General features: G+C 46.7%; 1 protein-coding gene across 2 annotated transcripts in view; it reads left to right on the top strand.

The window, feature by feature from the left end:
• Cnksr3 (CNKSR family member 3) overlaps positions 1 to 26,342 on the top strand; it is a 95,075-nt gene that overhangs the window by 12,972 nt on the left and 55,761 nt on the right. The window contains exon 1 of one of the 2 annotated variants that reach the window (XM_028764330.1): positions 22,091 to 22,210. The exons of the other annotated variant lie outside the window; for it this stretch is intronic. The gene's annotated coding sequence lies outside the window, so the exon portion shown is untranslated. Of the gene's footprint in view, positions 1 to 22,090; positions 22,211 to 26,342 lie in introns of those variants that run through there. 2 annotated transcript variants of the gene reach the window in all.

Here is a 26,342-nt window from a genome sequence, read left to right as displayed (position 1 = left end):
CAGGCCTTGGGTTCTCCTGGCTCAGTTCACCTACAGAGTATTGGGTGTGCCATCATGGCCCCCAGTAGGAGCTGGTTCTATCTGTATTGTGGAATTTTAGGTGGCACTTACATTGTATTATATTTGTAAGCTTGAGGGCAACTTAGTGGGGTTGATATTGGATTATTAGATTACCAATTGACTTGAAGTCCTTTTTATTCTCAGAATGCTCTGAATTGGCCAACAGAATCAGGATATAGTGATCCCAGGACTTAAAAAAAAATTGGAATACCACTCCTCCATGATAAAAATTTCAAGACTACTCTCAAAAAATTATGGGACATTTTAACTTTTCAGTTTGATCTGTAAGTGTATAGATGATACACAGACTTAAGTATATGTGTGAATACACGTGGCTTGCACACATTTATCTCTATGTACATATGCACAGAAGCAGGATTGGAATTGAACCGAAGCCTGTCTCCAGGCAGCCTACGCTCGCTCAGTGATATAATTCTTATAGAAGCTTTCTGTAGCATGCCGGCCCTTTGCCCTGAGGACTCCATGTGGAGCACATGGCTGGCTACATGCCTTTCAGTCTTTTTGAGCCATTTGTGGGTCACCGCTGTGTATGACATTTGCTCTTAGATCATGAGATAATGAGGACGTGACACAGAGTTTGGGAAAGATGTGGGGACAGGGCTATGGAAGTGAGGGGCCCCTCGTAGGGGAGGTGTGGGTGGAGGCTGAGAGACCAGTTGTGAACAGTTATGAATAGTTGTGAATTTGGCTAGGGCAGAATTGAGGAGAGGCCACATCCCAGAGGAACCCTCCAAAACCTCTGTAGGGTCTGACTTTGAAGTCAAGGTTTTGTGACCCATTGTGGTGGTGTCATTAAAAAGGTGTTACAGCAGTGGTTCTCAACCTGTGGGTTGAGACCCCTTTGGGAGTCTTCACAGGGGCTGCCTAAGACCATCAGAAAACATAGATATTTACACTGTGATTCACAACAGTAGCAAAATTACAGTTATGAAGTAGCAGTGAGAAAAGTTGGGGTCATCACGATGTGTGGAATTGTATTAAAGGGTTGTATCATTTGGAAGGCTGAAAACCACTGTGTTAGAGGAACCGGGGGGTCTGGTCAGTCAGTAAAGTCTGCCCCATAAACACGAGGACCTCAGTTCAGATCCTCATCTCAAATGAAAGCTGGGCATGGAGATGCGTGCTCACTGTCCTGGAGCTGAGGAGGCGGGGCCAGATGGATCTAGGGCTTACTGGTCAACCAGGCTAGCAGAATTGGTGAGCTCTAGATCCCAGCTAAGAGATCCTATCTCAAAAATAAAAATATGAACAACCAAAAAACCCTGAAGAATGACACCTGAGCTTGACCTGTACCTCACCCACCCATTCACGCTCACGTTCACAAAAGTTAAAAGTTCTGGAGAGTGAGCCCACCTGTGGGTTCCCACCGCAGAAGCGGTGCATTTTGTATGATGCGCTGTCTTGTTAGGTTCTACCCTTTAGGATGACAAAGTTCCTCCTCTCTTTGCAGGGCTCCAATTGTCTCTCATGTTTTAATGAATGCAAATCTCATGCTGCTTGGCACATGAGATGTGTTAAGGCAGAGGGTGTTTGCAGGAATTCGGGTCCTCAGACTGAAGTGATGCAGTACACCGAATCGAGACACCCCGGATTGCTCCCATAGGTGCATCCTAAGGTGTTGGCCACAGAACAGAAGAGCACAGAACATCCAGGCCCCAGGACATAGCTGCTGCTGCTGGACAAACCGTGCCGCTTGGAAGGATCAGGGAGTCTTGTCTGTTGCTTAGTGAGGTAACAGCTCTGGCCATCACTGCTGTCTGCAGAGGCTCTGTGGACAGGAGAGCCGATTCTCTGAGCTTTCTACCTCCTTAGGGTTGCAGTGCAAGCCGTGGAAAGGAGAGCAGCCAGGGTGGTCAAAGGTGAGGGCTCTGCACAGCCAAGCGAGCACTCGGCAGGGCGACCTGACCTGATTTTACTCATCGCCAGCCTGTCCAACCTTTCGAAACAGGTGTGATTTTTCTCAATTTAACAGAATCTCTCATCCCTTAATGATATCTACTATAAAATGAGAGGTGGTTTTTTGCATGTGATTGGTTTGATATCTATTAAAACTTGCCAGTTTCTTATCTCTGATTGGCTTGAAAATGGAACTTTGAGTTAAGCACCCTGTCCCTGGCACCTGTCAGGAGCTGTGCATCTCTCCTCGGGGAGCTGACAGAGTCCCGTTTTTCTCACCTCCCAAGTCTGGTAATGGGGAATATTTGTTAAGTTAGTGAGTGCTGAGTGCTGTGAGCCAAGGAATGATACCAGGTTCAGCCTTAAGGGTATGGCCATGGATGGCGGTGCGAGGTGGAGGTCTATAATCACATGAACAAAGACTCAGACCAGGTGGTAGCTCTGGCCACCCTGAGAGGAGTTTGTATTTTGCATATCCTGAAAAGCCAGTAGGCTTTACTGAAGGACTAGGTGTTGGGTGTGCTGGGAACTGTCCTAAGAGCTGAGGACACAGCAGAGAACACAAGGCTACGTCTTCTTTCTAGAGCTGAAGGTCTAGTCAGGCTAGACTGCTGACTGGGATAGTTAATTGCATAGAGATGTGATATATACCGTATGGAAGGACCATAGGTGTGTATGAGGAGGGAGGAGGAGGGGATGTTGTTTTAGCCAGGCGGACCAGGGACAGATCTCAGTGAGCGCTGTGACCGACAACAGGTGGAAGGGAGAATGAGTCCCAATGCCCTTAGGCGGGGTGTGGCCGGCCTGTTGAGGCTGCAGCAGAGAGAGTGACAGGAGGGTGAGAGGAGCTGGGATGGAAGACAGCGAGGTGCCTCAGAGATCATAAAATAGACTTTGGCTTTCTTAGTGTTTTGGGGAGCCACTGAAGGGTTGGGGGGCAAGTAATGATACCAGGTTCATAGTTTAAGGGTACAGTGATGACAGTGCAAGGTGGAGTTAGCCTCAGTTCACACACTGTATCTGTAATCAAGTGAAGGAAGACTCTTAGGACAGGTGGTAGCTCTGGCCACCCTGAGGGGAGCTTTACACATACTGGAAAGCCAGTAGGATTTACTGAAGGGCTAGGTGCATATGAAAAGAGATCCCTAAAGTGTTCTGACTGACAGTAGAGTAGCCAGCTGCAGAGCAGAGAGGGAGAAGAGAGGGAGAGGTAGGCTCAGGAGCACTCTGGGTTTTATACTTGTGATGCTTTTTAACCTATGCGTGAAGCAGGAGCGTGGACACACACGTGTCTGGATTAGTGGAGATGTGTATACTGGAGAGAAAGCTGGTACTTGAGGCTGGATGACTTCTCCGAGTAAGGGAGCAGGAGACAAGGGATGAGGGAAAAGGGCCAGGGGAGGGGTCGGGGAGAAGGGACACACTGGTGCAGGCCCGGATTTTTCTTATAAGTTGGAGAGATGAAGGGCTGGGAGATAGCTTCAAGGTGAGTGTGAGGACCGAGTTTGGCCCCTAGAACCGTATAGGAGTAGGTATGGTGTGGTGGTGCACACTTGTAATCCTGGTGCTGGGAGGTAGAGATGGGTGAATGAATCAGTGAGAGATCCTGTATCAAAGGAGGATGACGGTATTCCTGAAGATGCTATGCAAGGTCGTCCTCTGACCTCATGCATGCACACACATGCATGCACCACTTCCAACAAAGGAAACCCGAGAAGTATCAACAGTGAGCAAACAGCACGGTGCTCCCAGGATGGAGTAGGCAGAGGAGCAGCCTTTGCATCCTAAAGGCAAGCAGAAAGGAGGTGGGGGAGGTCCCTGGAAAGCAGGAGTGAAGACCTGCCCAGCACTGCCTTTGGGATGGTCAGAGAGCTGATTGCTCTCGGCCTGATGAACTTGATAGAGTAGTTGGTGGGTTGCTGGTTGCAACTATCTCATTATATTTAAACACAAACGGAATTGGACCTAACCGATGTGCACCGCATGCTTCTAAGTCTGGCATTCAAACAGGCAGATCCAGGAGGTCCCTGCCAGCCAGGGCTGCATGGAGAGATCCTGTCTAAGAAACAAAAAACAGTACAAAGAAAATAAAAAACAAACAGAAACCAAAAGCACCTTCCCAGATAAAGAGAGCTCTGCTGGAGTCTCACCTTCTGTAACAGGTTGGTTGTGAGATAGCTGGTATACTGGGAGGTCCCACCCTCCCTGCACGGAGCACACCACAGACTCTAAGGAAGCCTTTAATTTAGCGAGTGATTCTGGACAAGTAGCTTTTAGAGGAAACTCCCTCAGAGACCTAATCTTTCTCCACTTCCTCCAGCCGTTTCGCTTCCCCACATCCTTCTAGAACTGAGGATTTAGAATGAGAAGAACAGGCTGTCCACCTGGCTTCTGTGTTACCCTGTTTGCTTACCCGGTTGAGCAGGCAAGACTTGTGAATGTCAGATCCAGAACCTTGCAGGGAATCCTTGCCGTTGATTGCCCTTGGTGTCTTGTACGATTTATCTGGTGCATCCAGAATGCTATGGGATCATATATAAATAATGTTGCCAGCCCATGTACGGAAAGTCTTTGTTAGAGGACAATTGGTGCAACTAGAGAGAGACAATCAACTTTGAATATGGTTCGTGCAGTATTTATTGAGCACCTGTCATTGGGAATGTTCTTGTCCAGGTGCCGTGGACAAGAAGGGCCCCTGTTTTTTGTTTGTTTTGTTTTTTATACTTTCAATCAAGTAGTGTGGAGCCCCAGTAGGCCCACAAGTATTTAGTCCCTTAGGCATCCTGGAGTGGGGGTGGGGTGGTGTCTAACTCAGGTGTGAGCAGATGCTTCAGGGAGTGCTCTCCTGTAGGAAAAGACATCCAGGTCAAGACCCTTGGATGAGCAAGAGGTAGCGAGGCTTGCTGGAGGGGAATGAGTCTTCTTGGAAGAAAATGGGGAGTCAAGAGACAGTGTGACCTTGTGCTGGTTCTATGCTGAGGCACAGAGTGGAAAGAGAGCAGGCTGGAGACCTGGGAGAGGAGTATACTAGATCACTAGGGTCCTCTTTGTGTTGCTGAGAGGCTGGAGCCAGTAAGTCTTTGTGTCCTGTGCTTATTTTCCTCTGTGAAGGAAGTGTATGCGCACACTGCACACAGAATGCACATCTGTATTATAGACTCATATGCATATATATAAATACATATGTAATCGTATTTTCAGACCCTTGCAAGTTGTTCTTTTTGTTTTTTTTGTTTTTTTTTGTTTTGTTTTTTTTTTTTTTCCCCCCCCCGAGACAGGGTTTCTCTGTGTAGCCCTGGCTGTCCTGGAACAAACGCTGTAGGCCAGGCTGGCCTCGAACTCAGAAATCCACCTGCCTCTGCCTCCCAAGTGCTGGGATTAAAGGCGTGCGCCACCACTGCCCGGCACAAGTTGTTCTTTGATTTATAGTTCCATCAGACAAGTCTTGGTTTATTGTTTATGTAGCGTGTATGTATATATACATACATATATACATACATGTATATATGTATGTATGTGTGTGTGTATGTATGTATATATATTGGCCTTTCAGACCCCCCACAGAACTCGACACTCTGAATCGTAGGGAAATATCACCTGAGGGATCTGTGAGGAAGGAACATGACTCTGTGAGTGTTTATTTCCTTTGATTTGTGAAATGTAAAACTGATCTGACTTTAAGTGTAAAGACATAAAAAAAAAGGTCTTTGTTTAAAAGAAGGACCCATGAAAGACTGACTGGAAAGATAGGGGTGGGGTTGGCAGGGGCTGGGGAGAAGGGTACAGCCAGCAGGGTGCAGAGGGGAATAAGCCTGGCTAGGGTAGGAGGGGAACCCCCACTAAATCCATACTGTGGGGTGTGAGCCCTGGGCATACCTGGAATCCAGGATGCCTGGACACGATCACCTATGGTGAGCTGTAGGTCTCGGGTTAATGGTTAATAATGGTTCGGAGCTCAGAATGTAGGGTTTGTATGTTCTGAGACTGCACTCCAATGGGATCAGCCAGAGCCTTGGATTTATATGCTCTAAAAGCAAACAGGAATATAGAGACAAGTCTCCCAGCTGCAGAGGGCAAGGTGCAAGGCCCTGAGATGAGCAGGAAGGTCCCGCACATCCCTCCCTCCTCCCTTTGCCCTCCATGTACTTTGACCCAGTCTTCATGCTTACAAAACTACATACAGCGGGGACTTTAGCCCAAACCCGGGGATAGAGAGTGTTTACCATGACCGTCTCAGACCCTAGCTCGGATGAGTCACCCACTTGCCATCCCCCCAGCCACGTGGTGACCTTTCGGAGTTTCCGGACTCCTTAGGACACAGTTTACACCTCCAACTCTCAGATCCTGATTACAGCTGGATCTATAAAGACAGCTTGGGTATCACCTCTGAGGGGTGTGACTGCCTGCCTCTCACTGTCTTACTTTCCAGCATGGTTGCTTTTCTCCCAGGGTTAAGCATATACTCAGCTCTGGGAAAACATCCATTCTCAACAGCCTGGAGTTATAATTCAGTGGAATGTGCCTTTGAAACAATTTCACACGGTAGACTTTTAGTTTTTAGCAATTATTGTGTTTAAAAAAACAGTCCCCAGATTTTTGCTCCTGCACATTCCTCCCCCAACTTGATTTCTGACCACCCTTGGAGGTGGTCAGAGACTACTCAGAACATAGTTGCTTTAGATGCCAGTTTAATACATTTTATCTGTTTATTTTAGCAACGCAGGATTCTGTGCTGTAAGTGCTTTTTGTATCTGTTAGTTTATGTTCGAATTGAGTTGTTTTTTAAAATTTCTCCTTTATCTTAAAAAAGTAAAATTCTTGCAATTGTTTATTAAGTTGAAGGACCTGGGATGGGCTCCTAACAATATGCACGCACCCACGCACACATGCACACACACACACACACACACACACACACACACACACACACACAGCATAGGGGTGGCTTGGAAGGGCGTGCATATTGGCAATTTTAAAATTAACTTAATAATAGGTAATATTTTTGGTTCTGCCGTCAAAATTCTGTCTCTGAAAATTATGGTCCTGTGAATCAAAGAAGAGAGGAACATATTCTAAGCATCATTACAAAGGGGGGGAAACATACACATGGTCCTAGGCAGTCGTAGGGAGTCCTGGGGACGTATGAAGTGCTGTAGCAGGGGATTTGTGGAAATGGGAGGAGGTGGGGTCAGACCTTCCTAATGACCTGCTCTCCACCACAGCTCCTCAGATGGTTTTGTGGCTCTGTAGATAATGTTTGTTCTCGGTGGTAACTGTGTACCTACAATGTTTTAGAAGCCAATAAGCTTGTCTTAATGTTCTTGTAACAACAGATTACCTCCATCCTATTCCAGAGTTATAAAGTGGCTCAGCTTGGCAGGGGACACTCAGCTAGGCACGCCCAGATTCCACTTGATGAACTTGATTTTTTTTTTATTGTCCAGTTGAGATCATTTTCGTCTCCAATGTCAATAGTATTGCCTTTGATTCTTGAGATAGTTGAGGATGGTCTCAGATTATCGCCTCAAGACCTGCCAGGTAAAAACCTTTGGCCTGCTTGTGATGCAGCATAAGGTTAGCCCTAGAAGTCTGAGAGCGAGAGTAGGAATTGTCTAGAGGTGATGCTTGTCACTGGAATGTATATGGTGTGTAGGATACATCGGAGGACTATGGTTAATTACCTGCTATAGAGGCATAGTTAAACTATATTCTGGGGAGAAAATACATTACCTAATTCGTCATGTCTCTCTGCCTGTCTGTCTCCTTCCCTCTCCTCTCTTCTCCGTCTTCCTCCCGTTTCTTACCCCCCCCCCCCCCCACCTTCTCTGCGGCCATGGCAGTATTGTAGAATGGTTATGTGCCAGGTGTGCCAGCTTGACAGAACAGCTGCAGACGTTCTTGTCCTTTACTGTCCCCATCTGTATGTATGTGCCACACCACACAGGCCACACAGAGCTTATGCACTAGTGGACTTTAAGGTGGACTCATGCCGTCACTGTGGCTTGTGCTGAGCGTCAAGTGAGCTTGGGTTCCAACATCCTTATAGCAGATGCTTCTAAAAGGGAGCCCCAGTATGCTGCACCTCTGCCCTGGCAAAAAAGGGAGCCCCAGTATGCTGCACCTCTGCCCTGGCAAAGACAACTCACCTTTTCAACCTGACAGTGTTGGTTTCACAGTGAACAGGATACTCTACCCTTCATGGATAATAAATTACATCTCAGAGAGCAATGGGAGAGAGAATATCAGGTCATATTGACTTCGTGTTGTGTGCTGAGCCACTGAGAAGGGGGCCAAGTCTATCTCTTAGCCTCTTCAAGGTGGACGGGAAACAGTGAGTGACTACTTTTTTTTTTCTTCTTAAAAATTTTTTTATTGGATATTTTATTTACATTTTAGATGTTATACCATTACCCCATTAAATGCCTCCCCTCAGTTCTTCTGCAAACAGTGTCCTGAGACTTGACGGCCCCTCCTGGTGGATCAGGGGAAGCATCAACTTCAGTGGCCTTGCAGGCTGTATTTCTGGTTTTATCAGAATCAGTGCCCAAGACTCAATCACTTCCTGCTTCACCAAGGCTCTTGATAACCGGTGGGTGTGACGGCAGCACTTGGGTGTGTCCGCTGTGTAGTGTGCACATCGCTGAGTAATCACCCTGGCAGAGCAACCTCACATGGAAGATGCTCACCCTTGCCAAGCTCAAGTACGGAAGCCAGCCAAGCAGTCATTTCGTAAGAGCAGCGCCTATAAGCCCTGTGGGAATGGCTGCCAGGAGAGAATGGCGGTGGCCACTGCACCTCAGTTACCAGAGTCACATCCCTCCCTGCCCAAGTCACAGAACCTTGCCAGCTTCTCTAAGGACTTAGGCTGCTTATGCAAAGAAGTCACTTTCTTCTTATGAACGATCCTTCCTGGTTGCTAGGCGAGGTGAGTTTTAAGAGTGAGTGAGTACTGAACTGTCAGAAATAACCCGAGCTTGCAAGAAGCAGTGCCTAGGCCTGAGGTTTACTTTGGGAAGCATGAGGTGACGTGAAGAGCCTGAGTGTTGTCCTGGTTTACTGTCCACAGCTGAAGTAGATGTCCTGTAAGGCGTCCTTGATTGAAGTGGTTGCTTCCTGAGCAGGACTTCAGCTGTGATTTCCCATAGATGGGAAACATCTCAACAGCCAAGGGTCGACTGGTCATCTCCTCTAGGCCTGTTTTTCAACAGATAGATGCCTCTGCTGTCTCTGTGAAGTGGCACCTGATGAAAGGACATTTGTAAGATGTATGCGCAGATCAACTTCTGCTCCCTCTCACAGTAGATGGGCTTTAGAACTCTGGGGCGACGTGAGCCAGTCAGTAGGTTCATGTACAACGTACAGAGGCAATCTGAGATGCTCTCAAACTTCAGACTCTGCTGTTTGATTTTGCAGTTTAAGAACCCGTACCCAAAACATTCATTCCACAGGGAGTTGAGGTGCAAGCTGGCCTGTGTATTCATGGGAATTGGCAGGGGTAGTGTACCAGCCCTCTCCTGGGTGCCGTGATCATAGGCTCGGGTGGTTGGTGCCCTGTGTGGCTAATAGGCTGTCCTCTTTCAGTGCTAAGACCTGCTTGCCTGTCACTGTTCGCCTGGGACACATTGTAAATTCAATTTACAAAGAGGCCTTGCCTTGATTTAAGATGGGTGCATTTAATAATTTAATGCTTATGTTTGAAGAGTTCTCCCTCCCCCTCGTGTGTGTGTGTGTGTGTGATGTATGTATGTATGTATGTATGTATGTATGTATGTATGTGAGTGAGTGAGATCATATCTTAGATTTGACACATGGAGGACAAAGAAGGTCCATTTAGTGGAGGCCATTGGTATCAGGCATTGCTAGGATTTAAGTCTTTTTTTTTTTCAGTCTGTGAACTGTAAGCTAGCCTACCTGTTAGGAAAACTGGGTTTTTCTTGACTTTGGGAAATGTAAGAAAGGGTCCTTTTTCTGTGGCTGGAAATCCAGCTCTGTAATCCCCATAATCTGTAATTATGATTTTGAGAAGCGAAGGTCTTAGATCAACCACCCCAAATGCTGTCCTTAAGAGTGAATACATTGTTGCATTTTACAGTACAAAGGGACTGTGACCCAGGGGGTTACATGACAATATGGAGTGGTGGAACTGAGATTAGAACCGAATATTCTAGACTCCATGTTCAAGATATTTCTCACTGGGCCGCTTCTTCATTCCTCAACTGTGTGAGTGAGTTACTCTCCCTGTCCCTTGGTCCCAACCCCTTTAAAGTCCTTCCCACCACAGCATTTGTGCGGGAGGGGCTTCCTGTCCTTCAGCCAAGATGCCTGGGCGGTTAAAGGTGTGGGTGCAGCCTTGCATACTTAGCTTCTGGGAGCAGACAGCACCACCTCGAAATTTCCATGGCCTTGGAGGAAACAGGATGAAGGATAGGAAACAGCTGCCAGGAGCGCAGAGGCAGAAGTGCAGCCTCACTGAGCGTTTAGCAACCACAGGGATGTCAACGGAAGGCCTCTGATTAAATGGAGCTGTGGAATGTGATTTGTTTTCAGACGTTGGCCCTTCCCTCCCTTTGTTCTTTGGTTGCCTGTAGATTTTATTCTTACTTATCAAATGATCAGAAGTGCTTTCTTTAAAAATTAAAAAAAAAACCAACACTGTGTGTGTGTACGTGTCTGTGTGCGTGCATGCATGTCTGTCTGTTTGTGTGCTTGCCTGTGTGCATGCATGTGTGTATGTACCTTTGTATACATGTGGAGGTCACATGACAACTTCTCAGGCTTCAGCTGTCTGCTTCCTCCGTGTGGGTCCTAGGGATTGAATCGAAGTCCTCATTCTGGCAACAAGTGCTTTTGCCTGCTGAGCCATCCTGCACACCCAGGAGTGCTTGCTTTCTTGTAAAAAACGTTGAACTGCAGATAGGTTGGAAAAGATAGCCCCCTTCCCTCCCTGCTAATCCCCGTCTCAGAATGGGTGCCAGCCTCTTCCTGAAGCTGCTCGACATCCCTGTTGCTGGCCACACTCACTCCTGTATCATGTCATCCTTTGTAGAAACAGATTGATGCATAGCTCGAATCTGACCTTGTGGTACTTTTATGTTGTCTTCTGTCTTAAAGCTCTTCCCGTCACCATACTTAGACAAACCCAAATCATTTTAGAGTAATTTTAATGTCATCAAATCTAATTAACTTTATCCATAATTTGGATGTCTGGGTGGAGCTCGAGATGCCTCTCTGGAGCAGGTGGGTCCCGTGGCCACCCACTTTGTGTGGACAGGGGACTCTGGATATTTTATGGCAGGCTGACTGGCACCTGGCAGAGACTCGTGGGTCAGTTTGACAAGGGGGATCAGATCTTCTGCAAGGGATTGTGCTCAAAACGTCCAGTGATTTGTGTGTCAGGATCTAATGTGAGAGGTGGTTCAAGGGCCGTCCTCGAGTTCGGAGTGGAGCTATGAAGAATGTAGGGAATTGTCCTCCCCAAGCCGGCTTCAGACTGTTGACAATCTGTCTTAAGGGAGATTGCTCAAGGGGTTTGGGGATGGCTCATGATGAAGTGCTTGTCTAGCAGGATTTAAGTCTGATCCCAGCACCCACACACAATGCTGGGCATGGCAGCAGATTCTTGTAAACCCAGCACTAGGGAGGAAGAGACACTGGTATCCCTGGGGCCTGGTGGCGAGTCAGTCGAGCCTGGTGGTTATCTCCAGGTTCAGTGACAAATGCTGTCTCAAAAAATAAGGTGGAGAGCGAAGAGGAAGACACCTGACATCAAAATCTGATCTCATGTACACAGACATGGACACACACACACACACACATAGAGACTTATACACACTGACACACATGCATACAAAAAGACACATTTACACACAGACACAAATACAGACACACAAAGACACATTCACACAGACACAAATACACACACAGACATACATATATACAACAGACACATTCACACACATACATACATGCATACATACAACAGACACATTCACACACATACACATACACAGATACATATACACACAGACACAAATACAAATAAACAGACACACTCAACAGACACATATACACACAGATACACACAAACACAGATACATAACAGACACATGCACACACAGAGAAACATACTCACAGATACACACAGACACATACAGACACACATAAACACAGACACATACACACATGTATATACACAAACGCACAGAGAGACAGACACAGATACACACACACATGCACACACACACAATGGGGGGAGAGGGAGAGCAGGTAACTTTTTTGTTTTGTTGCTGAGAAGTAGGATCCAGGATGGGAGAGAGAAACAGACCTGAGCATTGTATCATCACTGTTATGGGCTAAGACATCGTGGGAAGCATCTGATGACAAATTGTTAAAACTGCCCGTGTACTTGAGTTTGCCAAGCCCCAGCAGACCTGGACTTGACATTTCTGGCTACGCCCTGATGTGCAATGACAATTGTCCCTAGAGTAGCAGTTGCTGTTGGAATGCTGTCATGACCTTGGTTCTTGTTGCTGAGACAGAGAGGCGGCATGCCTTCTCGACTTTACAGTTTGCAAGCCACCTGCCGTCATTCTTTTCCTGCCATTCTCTGGAGGTATACAGGACCTGTGGCCCTGTTTCTTTTCAGAATAGCAAAACACAGACATGCATAAAACCATGGTGCAAGGGTGACGTCATTTTAAAGATGATGCCATTATGAAGATGATGTCATGAAGGAGATGTGGTAACCATGCCCAGTGTCCTGACTTTCTCTGCTCTGATAGGCTGTGCCTCTCCTATTTCACAGTACAGTTGGTTCCATAAAGAGGGAAATTCCTCAAGGCAGAAAGACTTGTTGTTTTTCTTCTTCCTTGACTATTTTTCCTCCACACAATATATATCATGTTTTCCCCTCCCTTAACTCCTTTCAGATCCTCCCTGTCTCTCTACCCACCCAACTTCCTGTTCTCTCTCTTTCTCAAATCAAAAGAAAACAAAAACAAAAACAAGACAAAAAAAAACGATCAAACCAAACAAAACATGGAGTCTGTTTGGTGTTGGCCAACGCCTTCTAGGCATGGGGCTTGCATGGAGTGTGATAAGCCAGTGACACTCCACTGGGTTTCCCTTTCCCAGCAGATAACAATTTGGAATAGCTTTCTGGTGAAGGGTGGGAGCTGGTGTCTACTTTCCCTTCTCAGAGCTGGGATTTGTTCTGGTTTGAACTCATACTGGTCTTGTTTGTGCTGCCTTAGTCTCTGAGAGTTTCTATGTCCTGTTGTGTCTGGAAGATACTGTTTCCTCGGAGTCATCCACCTGGCTCTTAATCTTTCTGACTCCTTACTCATGGATCCCTGAGCCTCGAGTGCTAGGGAGGGATTGAGGAAGACATCCCCTTTAGGGCTGAGTGCTCCCAAGTCAAGAGAGAGACTTGTGATGAGTTACCTGGATATTTTATAGACCTGTTGCCACCAAGTGAGTTCAAGAATTCTTTAGAGTTCTTGGCCATGTGACTTATAAACTGGTTCTAGTCACTGACAATGGTGCCTCCGTACAGACTTGACTGTTTCTGGCCTTCAAGGAAACTGGGGCTTGTGGGAAAGAAAGACGTCAGGAAGAACATGGTGTGTGGTGTGTTATCATAGCTCAGTAAAGTTAACTCTGACACCGGACAGGGCGTGTGCTTCCATAGTGATTTCTTCTAAAGATACAGGTTGAAATTCTACATCCATCCCTTAAGCATTGGTCAGTTTGATCACACAGAGAACAAGCCAGAAAGGTAACTCTGTCTCTTCATTATCTGTCTCCTTTCAGCTTTGAAGAGTCCAATTATAACCCCAGGGTAGCTACACTGTGGCACAGGAGCCATTCCTTCAGAGTTACTCAGTTTTCTATAACTGTAACAAAATGCTTGAGGGAAACAATGTTGAAAGGAGGAAAAGTTTACTCGGATTTGCAGTTTTAGATGTTCCAGTCCATACTTGGTTGGCCCTGTTGCTTTGGGGCTGTAGTGATAAACTCATCAGGAAGCATCGTTATGGTGGCAGTGGGGCAGGTTACCGTGGTGGAACCCCTCATGCTTGAGTGAATTGAAGCAGGAGCTGGAATCTCATACTCTTTTCTAAGATCGTAACCCCAATGACCCAACCAGCTGCCCACCCAGCTCTACCACTTAAAGGACCCACCATCTCCCACTGGTGCCAAGCTGGAGTATGAGCTTTTAACAGGTGATATTTGGTAGGACTGTCGCTATCAAAACTGTAGCATCTGCTGCAGGGAGAAGGCAGAGCCAGCCTAGGGCAGATTGGACAACCCCATCTGGAATCTGCCTCTGGCTCACTGGTAGCTTGACTGTGAGCCTCCTTTCATACCTGTAAGACGGGGATAGTGATCCGCAGGGCTCGCTCTTGGTTGTTGATCACCAACAGAGGGAAAGTGTGCTTCCCTTCAGCCCACCCTTCTGGAAACACAGCTAATCTGAGATTCCATTCTTTCCGTTTCCCCACTCCCCCCACCACAACCCCTGCAGTTGAGTGAACCCAGAATCTGTCCAGTCTCAGTATTAATTCCTCTTACAGTGAGGTGTCCGGGAGCATGGAGCCAACGACACAGTTGATGGTAAATTGCAACTGTGAAATCTCAAGATACTCTGGCCCAAGTTTTTAATTGGAAAGACTCTTCCAGGTGCTTCTCTAATAGCAGTGAAGAAAGTAAAAACTGCATGTGAAAGTACAATTTATTATTTATTTATTTATTTATTTATTTATTTATTTTCGAGACAGAGTTTTTCTGTGTAGCCCTGGCTATCCTGGAACTCACTCTGTAGACCAGACTGGCCTCGAACTCAGAAATCCACCTGCCTCTGCCTCCCAAGTGCTGGGATTAAAGGCGTGCGCCACCACCACCCGGCTATTATTATTATTTAAAGAATCCATTTTGAAATAGTGTATTGGAAATAGAACTGCTTCCTGGGTAGGACATCCATAGTCTTAGGTTCTTGTTGCATGCTCTTGTCCTTAAGTGTAACAGGGGGGCAGCACTAATCATTGTCAGCCCTGGATGACTCATGCATTCCTGGCTGGTCTGTGTTTATGTGGAATATGGAAACAGTTGCCCCCTCTTTCTTCTGTGCTTGATTGAGCTCCTCACTTGTTATTTTTAATGGGCCCTACTTTCGGGGCTCCAGCTGGGGTTTGAGGAGGGACAGCTGGCAGTATGGCCCGGGGCCGTCTCGTGAGGTCAGGCTAACATTCCAGAAGTTATAACCTCACTGGGAACTGAACCCAGGACCTCCCACAGAAATGTGAGCCCTCCTTATCTATGGTTCATTTACCCAACATGGAAACTGGGGTAACAGCAGAACAGCCTTGTGTTTTACGTCCTGTGGTGGTTTCTTTTCTCCCTGACTCCAGTTGCCCATCTGTCTGGGAATTGCAGGGCTGGGGAATTGTAGCTGAGCCATGAGAGGCTGAAGAGAAAAGTGTGCATCCCTCTCTGCTACTGCTTCATGTATTTGTCTTTGTGGGTATGTGTGTGTTTTATGTGCACCACTTATATGTAGGTACAGAAGGCAGAGGGAGTTACAGGCAGTTGTGGGCTGCCTGATGTGGGTGCTGGGGACCCAAGCTGGATCCCTGGAAGAGCAATTAGCTTAACTGCTGAGCCACCTCTCAAGCCCCACTCCTGTTTTAAACAGTGTGCTCTTTTGAAAAAGAAAGTTTTAACCTACAGGATTTAAGAGTTGAGTTTGGCAAATGATCACAGGCTGTTGAGGTGAAGGGAAGCTATTCTCCCAGTGTCCCTGGGACATTCCCATTCGGCCGCCTTCCTGTGTCTTGGCAGATGGAGTCTCTTCCTCCCGAGCAGAATGTTTTTCCAACTGCACAGTTATAGCCGCCTCAAGCACCACACTATGTGTGGCTAGGTGTCAAGATCATTTGTAGGGGGGAAGAACCCCAGATAATTTAAAGCATCCAACTTCTACGAGAACAGAGAGTGAGATTTTTGTAGAAGTTTTCTGTAAGAGACTGTTTGGAAGCTTGGGTTTTGTTTGTAGGCAGATTTTATTTTTCTATGTAGGCTTAAATATTTAAGTGTGCAGGTTTGCTTGCGTGTGTGTGTGTGTGTGTGTGTTGTGTTTCCTTGCTTGTAGTTTTGATAATTGAACCTAGGGCCTTGGGCATGCTAGGCAAGCATTCTTCCACTGAACTCTTTCTTTCCTCAGCTCTGGTGCTGGCTTTATTAAAAAAAAAAGAAAAAAAGAAAGAGAGAGAGGTGGGGGAGGGAAGGGGGGAGGGAGGGGGGAAAAGGAGGGAGGGAGGGAGGGAGGGAGGGAGGGAGGGAGATATGGAGGGAGGGAGGGAGGAAGGGAGGGAGCAAATGTTTCATGCATTTGTGAGCTGAGCTGCAGCCATCCAAAACATCTTAGTACCATGGACCCAGATGTATGCCGTGGCGCCAACCCTGAAGCCAAGTCACTTTATGAGGGAGTCAGACAGATAAGTACATGGTGCCGGGTCCAGGATGGCAGAGGGCAGGGGCTGGGATGTGAAGAGGGGGCCTTGAAGAAGAGGAGAAGCCTCGGGGGACTATGGGATGAGAGCATTCTCAGGGTGCACAAGAGCAGACAGCACAGCAGTATAGCAGTCAGGAAGGTATTCTGGGAGAAAGCTGGTGTGTAGGATGGTGGGGAGTGGGTTTGGGGGGTGGAGAGTTTGGTTCTCACCCTGGGCTAGCTTTTTAAAGCCCGTGACTTGTTCAGTGCAGTTTCATCCTGTAATTTGTATGGGAGTCCCATGAGAGAGCAGGGCTGATCTCAAGTTATCTTTACCAGTGTCTGCTGTTTACTGCTACAGGAATTTGAACCTTATCTGTAGCAGTAATTTGTTAACGGCTTTGTGCTTCCGACAGGTCAAATTTTCGTAGCGCCTAGGAGTTATCTGAATTTAAGAATGAAAGACACACACACACACACACACACACACACACACACACACACACCAGTTCATTGTAATATGCTTTGACTCCAGTACTCCTGGCTCAACACCTTTTATATCTATGTTTCACCTTTGCTACCCTATTACCTTTTTCCTGTAGGGCCGCTTTCTCTTTCCACCTACATTTTGGATGAATTTTCTTATGCACCTCTAAATCTGATCCGTCTCTCTCTCTGAGACTTGGTGATCTCTCTCTCCTCCTCTTCCAGTTCCTAGCCTGTGCAAATCTAAAAGTCTTGCCTCAGTCTATCTGACTAGCCGTTGGTTATTGATCGATCAAAAACCAGTTGGGGACAAGGACTTGCAGCATTTGGACACGCAGATTCCTGATTTTGGAGGTTGGATTAATTAAAAGCATTAGACCCAATCTCCAACACTCATCCTCTGAACTTTTGAAAGGAAATTGGGGGAGCCACACTGGCATATTGGGGTCCTGGGAAGACATGGAAAGACAGAGCTGGTCCTTCCTTGGGACACTAGGTCCATGCATATTGAGGGGAAGGGACCATTTTACCTACAAGTCCTATATGAACTGCCTTTGGTGGCCCAGGCTCCATGACATTGGTGAATTGTCAGTAGCTGATATCACTGTCCTACCAGTGAAGATATTTTGAGATTATACTGTATAGAGGAATTTGAGAAGTGTGTGTGTGTGTTTAAAGTCAATGGTGGTGTACCAGGATACTCCAATAGGAGTCATGTTGTTAATAAAGCTGCACTCACTTTGATTGATTAGTGATGGGAAAGTTTTAAGGGTAGGTTTTCTTTGAAATGCAGTGGATGTTTCCAAATGGGTGTTTCATGTAAAATTGGGTTTTTACATCGGTGTTAAGATGTGACCCTATAGCTTGTAGGCTTGTGGCTGTGCTGTTTGCTCGGTTCTGGCAGATAAAGGAAGCAGCCTGCCATTCTCCTGCAGGACTTGGGATTATAGCATCTCATTTGCCAGACTCAGTGGATGGGCTGTTCTGTTTATGTTTCACATATGTGAATTTTCTGATACCAGAACCTCATAATAGACTGGATGCATTGTTCTTTTTCCCTCTGATTTTGGGTGGAAATCTTTCTAAGGCATTTCTTTTCTTATTTTGTGCTCCTGGCAGGAATTCAGACTACTCATGGGTTAATGATCTCTCTGTGCCTTGCTTACGAAAGAAACACTCTCAGTGCTTGTGGCAGGCATTCTGCTAGTGGCGGGGCCTGTTGAGACCTGTGTGGGACCTGTGTGCTTGTCTTGCTGAGCGACCTCAGAATGTCATGATTGTGAAGTCACCATCCTTAAATTTTAAGGTGACTGATGGCTGTCTTCATTCCCTTCTACTCCCTTTTGCAGGCAGAAGATACCTTTGCTTTCTGAAGGAGAAGTCAGGCAGCCTTGCAAAGGTTTCTGGGAAGGAAGGCCCGCGGATGCGCTTTACTGTGTGTGCAGATGAAGTGCTCATTGAAACACTCACACCATGCTTTTCAGGGTTATAAAACAATGGATTATCCAGATTGGGGAAAAAAGACTAGCAGTATTGCTTCTAGAAGGGCAATGGGCTTTGCCAAGCTCTCCTACCGGGAACCCAGAAGTTTCCTTGTTCACCTTTGGAGTCCAGTGTGGGTGGAGTAGAGGGTACTGGAGAAGTATTTCCGTTCACAATTTATCTCTTTCTCCTGTTATCTTTAGTGACGACGATTATCTGCTGGACATCCATCTTGTGTAAAGGCACAGCCAATGACATGAAGGAATAGTTTTTCTTTCCAAAAAGTAAAGTTGGCATCCGGAGGAGGTTGGGGGTGGGGATGAATACAGGCTTGGGGTGGTGCTGAGTTGCTTAGCCACAGGGATACTGTGCTGCTGAATGAGTTTCCTGGCTTTCAAGGTTGACATTTGTTAGAGATGGGCTTGTAAGGTGACATACATGAGGTATAGAGTGTGGCGGGTGCAGGACTAGGCCTGCTCAGCGCTTTCCTGTGGTGGGTGCTGTCCTAGTTCTTCTGTTACTGTGGTAAAACCCTGACCAAAAGAAATTTAGGGAGCAAAGGGTTGCTTTCATCTTAAGTGATAGTCCATCACCCAGGGAAGCCGAGCCGGGAATCTGGAGGCAGGGGCAGACACCACGAAGGAATGAGGCCTACTGGCTTGCTCCTTCTGCTTTGTTCGACTACTTTTCTTATATAACCCCAGACCCACCTGCCTGGGAAGGCCACTGCCCACAGTGGGCAAGACCCTCCCCAATCAATTAGCCATGAAGAAAATGCCCTACAGACATGCTCAAGGGCCAGTGGGATGGAAGTAACTCCTCAATTGAGGTTTCCTCTTCCCAGGTGACTAGTTGGTATCGTGGTGACAAAAACTACAACAGATGACTTTTCCAATTCCATCCCTGACTCTGCTGGTCAGGAGGATTGTGGAAGGGAGCCTGGGAACTTTCCAGGTGGCAGAGGCTATCAATGGCTGTGATCTGCTGAGCATCCTTGCTGGGTAAAAGATGGTATAAGCCCCAGGAGAGACTGTGGTGAAACCCGGACATGTTTCCTGCAAGTCAGGGTAGTGGCTCTGAGCCTCCCTGGGAAGACAGTGGTTCTGGGGTTCCATGAACCTGGCCTTCCAGACGAGTTCTGCCACTTTCTGGCTATGTCATTATCAGCAGTTTTCTTAGTCCCTCTTGGTTCCTTTGGTTTCTGCCTAAGTGAAAGGGAGACAGTGGGACCCATCTCTTGGCTTCTAGAAAAGATGGCTGGACTTCTGTTTCACTTAATTTTATAAGTACAGTGTGTGCTCAGTCAGCAGTGACGTCCACAGGCCAGCCCTCCCTCAGGTTCTGCCCACTCTCTGGCTCACTGATAGCCACTGTGACCCCAGCAGGAGATAACACATCACCTCACCCTCTTCCCACGCTTCTCACTTCCTTCGTAGCACCGTTGTCTGTCTGGTGTAGACTTTGAACCCGGTCCCAACTCTCGGTATCGTATTTGATCCATTTCACCAATGATGGTCTTGTCTTCTCACTTTCCCTTGTCCTCTTGTGAGATCGCTCACTGCACTCAACTCATCTGCCTTCACATACAGGTCACTGAGCAGCTCCTGTCACCCTCCACAGCCCTCGCAAACTCTTCAGCTCTGCCCTTCCTCTCTGGATACATCTTTCCTGTTCAGCACACACACATACACACACATACACACACACCATTAAACTTCAAGCACAGGGCTTTCATGTGTTTGTGTTTCATGTGTTTGCGCTTTCATTTATAAAAGCACAGTGAGATCAAAGTATCGTCCCATCAACACAACCATTGTTTGGAGGAGGAAACACAGAAATGTTCAGTTACTGCTCAGGGTTGAAGAATCCAGGCGACCTGGTGCCTCAGACACACTCCGGACCCGCTCTGCCTTCATTGTTGTCTTCTCTGCCCTGCACGTGCCAGGGAGCAGTGGCTGGTCACCACTCACGTGGCCTGTGCCATCCTGACACATGTTAACTGCATCTCCCACCTCTGCACCCTGATCATGCTGATCCCTCTCAGGTGTGAGGCGGAAGGAAGGAGTGGCTGCTCTTGATATGAGCACGTGGGGCTAACCTTCCTATCTGTTACCAAGGCCTAACTGGGAATAAGCGTGGTGAGGAGGCATGGGAGCATGTCGCTCTGTGGTGGCTGGAGCTTGGGGCTGAGAGCCTCAGCTCCTCACATCCGTGAAACAGGAATGAGGACAGGTGAGGGAGAGGATGCATGGGGCAAAAGCTGGGCTATATTATTCCCCAAACCTTGCTCCTAGTGGCCCATATCCTCTGGCCAGGCCCTACCTCTTAAAGGTTCTGAAATGTCCCAGAACAGCTCCATGTGGGAAGCAAGTGTTCAAGCATGCAGGCACGTGGGGAGGAATTGCACATTCAAACCATGACAGGCTCTCAGTTACCTGTCTGGACCACTTCTACCTTCTGAAATGGTGATTTGGCGTTCATGAAATCTAAATGACACGAGTCAAATGCTGCTTTCCTATGCTTAGAGTGTGGAACTTGGTTAGTAAACCACCCTGAGAGTGTGTGTGTGTGTGTGTGTGTGTGTGTGTGTCTGTCTGTCTGTCTGTCTGTCTGTTTCAAGACAGGGTTTCTCTGGGTAGCCCTGGTTGTCCTGGAACTCACTTTGTAGACCAGACTGGCCTTGAACCTAAAGTTGATCTGCCTGTGCCTGACTTTCAAGTGCCAGGATTTAAGGCGCGTCCATCAGCCCTTCTGAGTAGCTCCATCCTGTAGCTCTCCATCAGCCCTTCTGAGTAGCTCCATCCTGTAGCTCTCCCAGCCATTCTTTCCAGTCTGCTTGTCTCGTGTACATGCATGACTAATGTTTCCAGTCCATGCAGAACTGTAGACATGTTCGCCTGAGTACTGGCTCCCTGTTTTGAAGCACTGGGCTAAATTTCACAGGTCTGTACCCTGGTGATAACCCGTGGTTCTCCCTGGTTTAAATGAGGAACCACCGGGGTCATGACAAGCTCTCCATGAAGCTTGGTTTCCTTGCCTCCTTCTGTCCTGCAGCATTGTTGTCTCTGGCCAGCAGGCCCTCCATAAAAGTTTATTGAGAGATACCTGCCTCTAAGTTAGTTATTTGGAAGTTACACGGGGGTTGGGGGGGAAGAGGGACTGGACTGAGCCTCCATCAGTTATTAGGAAGTTCTAGAAGGTTGTAGAATCCCAATACTGCACTTCCTTGCTTTTTGGAAGTACTATTTGTTGTAGTTCCAAACGTGACCAAGCTCCATACTGCCTCTGCTCATCCGTTTTCTGTGTCTACAGGACAGTGCTCCAGTGTATGTAGTATGTAGTTTCTTAGTTTCTTTTCTTCTCCTTATGTATGGTGTGTGGTGTATGCACCCATTTGCTCCTATCAGAGGCCAGAGAAAGAAGTCAGGTGTCCTGGTATGTCAGTTTCCATGAGACAGGGTGTTTCAGTGAGCCTGGAGGGGGGGCTGGCAGTCAGTGAGTCCCAGCAATCCTCTTGTCTTCTCCCCCAACACCCTTGGGCTCATAGGTGTGTGTGACTTTGTGTGACTTCTTTCATGGGTGCTGAGGATTTACACTCAGATTCTTGTTCTTGCTTAGAAGATAGGCTTACCGATCGAGCCATCTCCACAGCCCTGCCTCTGGAGTCTGGAAAGCTGCAGTTGGGTGATCATGTCTGGCAGAGTCCTCAAGCCGCATCAAATGGGGGCAGAAAAACAAAAGAGCCACTGGGTGTGTAGAAGAGAGAAAGCCAAGGTATCCTCCATGTCTAGTGACATGCTCTCCTGGTAACTAATCCAGTCCCATGAGAACAGCATTATCCATCTTAAAGGCCTAATCTCCTCCTAGAAGCCCCGCCTCCCAGCAGCCACATTGCAACCAACCTATTCAAGTCACAGCACCCGCCAAGTCTTACACAATACCCAGCAAAACCTAGGACATTTGAACTCAGGTACTCCACAAAAAAGAACCTACCCAGTGTTTGACTGTCATCCCTGTTGGGTGAATGGTGTCATGCCAAACACCCTTGGTTCTTGTCCTTATAAGCTGTGGTGTTGTGGAGCCGTGGCCCATGAGGGCCACCCAAGCTTTTGCTTCCATAATGAGCTATTCTATGAAGACCCACAGGAAGGGAGGGACATGCAGTGTGGAGGGGGTTGAACTGAGGTCTGAAGGCTAACTGGGAAGGCCAGGCACAGAGGCAGTGGGAACTTACCATTTAGTAGTTGTTTGTTCTCTGTTCACATAGTCTGCTATTCAGTGCTTTATTGAGCTTGGCTGGTGACAGATTATAATTAGCCTTGAAATCTCCATGTAACCAAATGTGCTATTATGGGCTGTGTTTTTTTAATCTGACTTATGTGTAAATAATATATGTGTTGGGCTGAGCGAGAGTTACTACATTTCACATAAAGTGCAGCCAGCCAAGGCACTATGTGTAATTTTAAAATTGGACTTGAGGCCAGTTCTGTCAGTCAGTCCTATCCAGGCAGTTTGTCACCTCGAGGGTAGCACTGTCTGGGCTTGCCGTCCCAGGCCAGGTGCTCTTCACTGAAATTCATATGATGTGTATTTGCTCTTGAAGTTGTTTTTGTTGAAACTGGAAGAGCCAGGTGCTTGCTGCTCTGGGCAGATAGGTGTATTGGAAATTTTCTGAGTAAAGCTAGCTAACACTGACACTCTCCCCCTCCCCCAAGTACAGTAGGTTTCCTTAACCCGAGAGCAGCATGGAGATGTGTCAGTGTACACACACCAGCATTGGTGGTGGCCACTGTGCAGCGCATCCGCTGGTCCGGTTCAAAAGTCGGGAGGCTAAGACAGGTTTCTAAAGTGTGACAGGTGACAGGAAGGGCAGGTGTATGGCTGCCTCAGTTATAGTGTTACAGCTGGCCTATCTGGTCTGACCAGGTCAAAGGTCAAAGGAAGAACCGTGAAACTGTTACTTTCTTCACTTGTAAGTTTTACACAGGCAAATCCTCAGACAATTACTTCTGCCTGTCTCCACTTCTTTCTACAATGTTTATATTTTATGTCAAATTATGCCTATTTATAGTCATGACTTAAAGTTTATAAAATGGCATTAAAATGGATACATTTCAAAAGAGACTTATTTTCATTATTTTTAATTATGTATCTGTGTGTCTCTGTGTGGCTATGTGGGTGAGTGCAGGTGCCTGCAGAGGCCGGAAGAGGGCATCAGATCCCCAGGAGCTGTGAGTGCTGGGAACTGAATTCAGGTCCTTTGCAAAAGCAGTGCATGTTCTCAATGGCTGAGCTGACTCTCCAGCCCCCAAATGAATCAGTTTTTAATAATTCAGTAGTCCATAGAGTGACACAGATTTGGCAGAATACTAAAGATGGTACTCGAATGACCAAAGTTTGGAAATATCACTTTGGTTCTGTCTGTATTTTCTCTGTCCTTTAATATTTGGTTTTGTATGTGTGCTAAGCTCTGGTAACATGGTTACAGTACTGCTTCCTGTAGCTATAATGAAACAGTGAATGCTGAGGTTGGCAAAGAATTGGAGAATTGGGAACTTTTATGAATCTCTGATAGAAATGTAAATTGAAACAGCTCTTAGAAACTGTGGCAGTTTTTAAAAAAAAAAGTTAAATGTTTCATTACCATAGTTACCATATGTCTCAATAAGAAAATTAAAAATTTTAAATTAAAATTTACATAAAAACCTGTACACAAATATTCATAGCAACATTATCTATAGGATCTAAAAGGTAGAAACTGTCCAATCAGATGTCCATCAGATGATTGGATTTAAAAAAAATGTAGTATCTCTATACAGTGGAATATTAGTCAGTCATGAAAAGCACGAAAGTACCCATGCATAAGGTAACGTGGATACACTTTGAAAGCATGCTTTGTGAAGTAAGCCAGGTGCAGGAGTATAGCTTACAGGGTTTATTCTGTTCATTATATTTGTTTAAGTTTTAGTTGTTTTGTTATACTGGGGATCATCTTACAGCTCCATGTCTATGTAAGTTCAGAGTAGGCAAGTCTCTAGGGGTGGAAGGTAGGTGAGTGATGACCAAGACTCACAGAGAAGGGGGGAGGGGGGCTGAGGAGTGACAGCTAACGCTGATAGAATTTCTTTGGAGAGGGGTGATGGGACTGTTCTTACCTTGAACAGTGGGATTGGTTGTACAATTCTGAATGTACTGACAACCACTAGGCTGAACACATTAAAAAGGCAAATCTTAAGATATGTGAATTGAATTTTAATGGTAAGTTATCTGGGCACAGAAAGCTGGTGGCTGGTCATGGGAGGCCTTCCCTGAAGCTACACCTCTGCTGCTGATGGGATCAGTATGAGCTGACTCAGAGGCAATCTCCTGTGTGTGGAGGGAAATGTCTGTCCCTCCCAGAAAGCTTTTGTTCTGTGGGAAGAGGCATGCTTTTCCCAAACAGGAAGAAATGGAGATGATTAAAGTCACATTATCTGTGACTTCTCCAGGCCGTGGGAGGAAGGGACAAGGGTTCCCGGGGAAGCCTTCAGTAGCTGTTTGTTTTGCCTAAGGATTGGTTTTGAGGTGATACTCAAGGTCTTCTGGGGCTCTCCATGGAAACAGGATAGCCTTGTCTCCAAATCTTCCCTTCTTTGCCACCTCCCATGTCCCCGTTTGATCCTCCCTGTCCCCCTCACTGCAAGCTCTCCCTCTGGAGAGTGTCTCAGCCCATCTCCCTCCCTCATTCTCTCTTGACTTTCCTATCACAGATGGTCTGTAGCTTCCTCGAGCTCCGAACACGGTCCCAGACCCTGGTCCCGAGGACCCCAGGTTATGAGTACTTCCAGACTCTCCAGTTCGGGGCCCATGCTGCATTTCTCTGGGCCAAATGCTTCCTCAGAACATGAGCTGGAGAGCAGGAGCCACTTGAGAGCTGTGCAGTCCAGTGTCTGTCCTCTGCCACCTTAGACTGCATACACACATAGCCCTTAATCTGTGTTGACAGACACTCATTACTTCCTCCTGCTTGTAGCCACGCCTCCCTGCCTTTGTTTTGATCTGAGATGGTAATGGCGTACAGAGACTGTCACGTGTACTGCCTGCCTGTATTTATTTGGTCCTCCAAAAGACTAATCCCCTTTTTTTGGTGCGGAAGTTTGGGAACAACTGGGAAAGAGTTGAGAATTCTTCCAATAAATTTAAACCTTTGCAACAAGCCATTTTATGTGGGGTGTCCCTTCCCTTCCCTCTCAGTTATCTACTTCTCTGAAGGACCTCTTCTTAGAGTTCATAAGTAAAGAGACTGAGAAGTAATTCTATCCTGAAACAGTATTGAGTCTGTCTCCTCAATATGGAGTGTCCTAGAGAAACTTTGGGCATCTGCTTTGTGGCTAACAGGTTCTAAAGAATATCTTTCAACCGAAAGTGTTTTTTCTGGCCCTGTGTACATGGCTGTTAAGACTTCCAGTGGCCTACAAGGACACTACACTGGGTCTGCTTAAATGATGTGTGCCATTTCCTGTTGCATAAAACTGTCTTTTCCGTAGCATTGACAGGGATACCTGTAAGCGTTCTGTATTGGAGGTCAGAGGGTGACATCTGGCCTGGAAAGCATCATCCCCGAGCCGTGAGCCCTGGCTGTGTGTGTGTGTGTGTGTGTGTGGTGTGTGTGTGTGTGCGTTTATGTGTGTGTGTATGTGTGTGTGTTTATGTGTGTGTGTGTGTGTGTGTGTGTTTATGTGTATGTGTGTGTGTTTATGTGTGTGTGTGTTTATGTGTATGTGTGTGTGTGTGCGTTTATGTGTGTGTGTGCGTTTATGTGTATGTGTGTGTGTTTATGTGTATGTGTGTATGTGTGTGTGTGTGTTTATGTGTATATGTGTGTGTTTATGTGTGTGTGTTTATGTGTATGTGTGTGTTTATGTGT

This window comes from Grammomys surdaster, unplaced genomic scaffold (assembly GCF_004785775.1).
Source record: "Grammomys surdaster isolate TR1022 unplaced genomic scaffold, NIH_TR_1.0 143, whole genome shotgun sequence".
Lineage (NCBI taxonomy): Eukaryota > Metazoa > Chordata > Mammalia > Rodentia > Muridae > Grammomys > Grammomys surdaster.
Note: the sequence above shows the minus strand (reverse complement) of the source record. Positions and strands in the feature narration are given on the sequence as shown.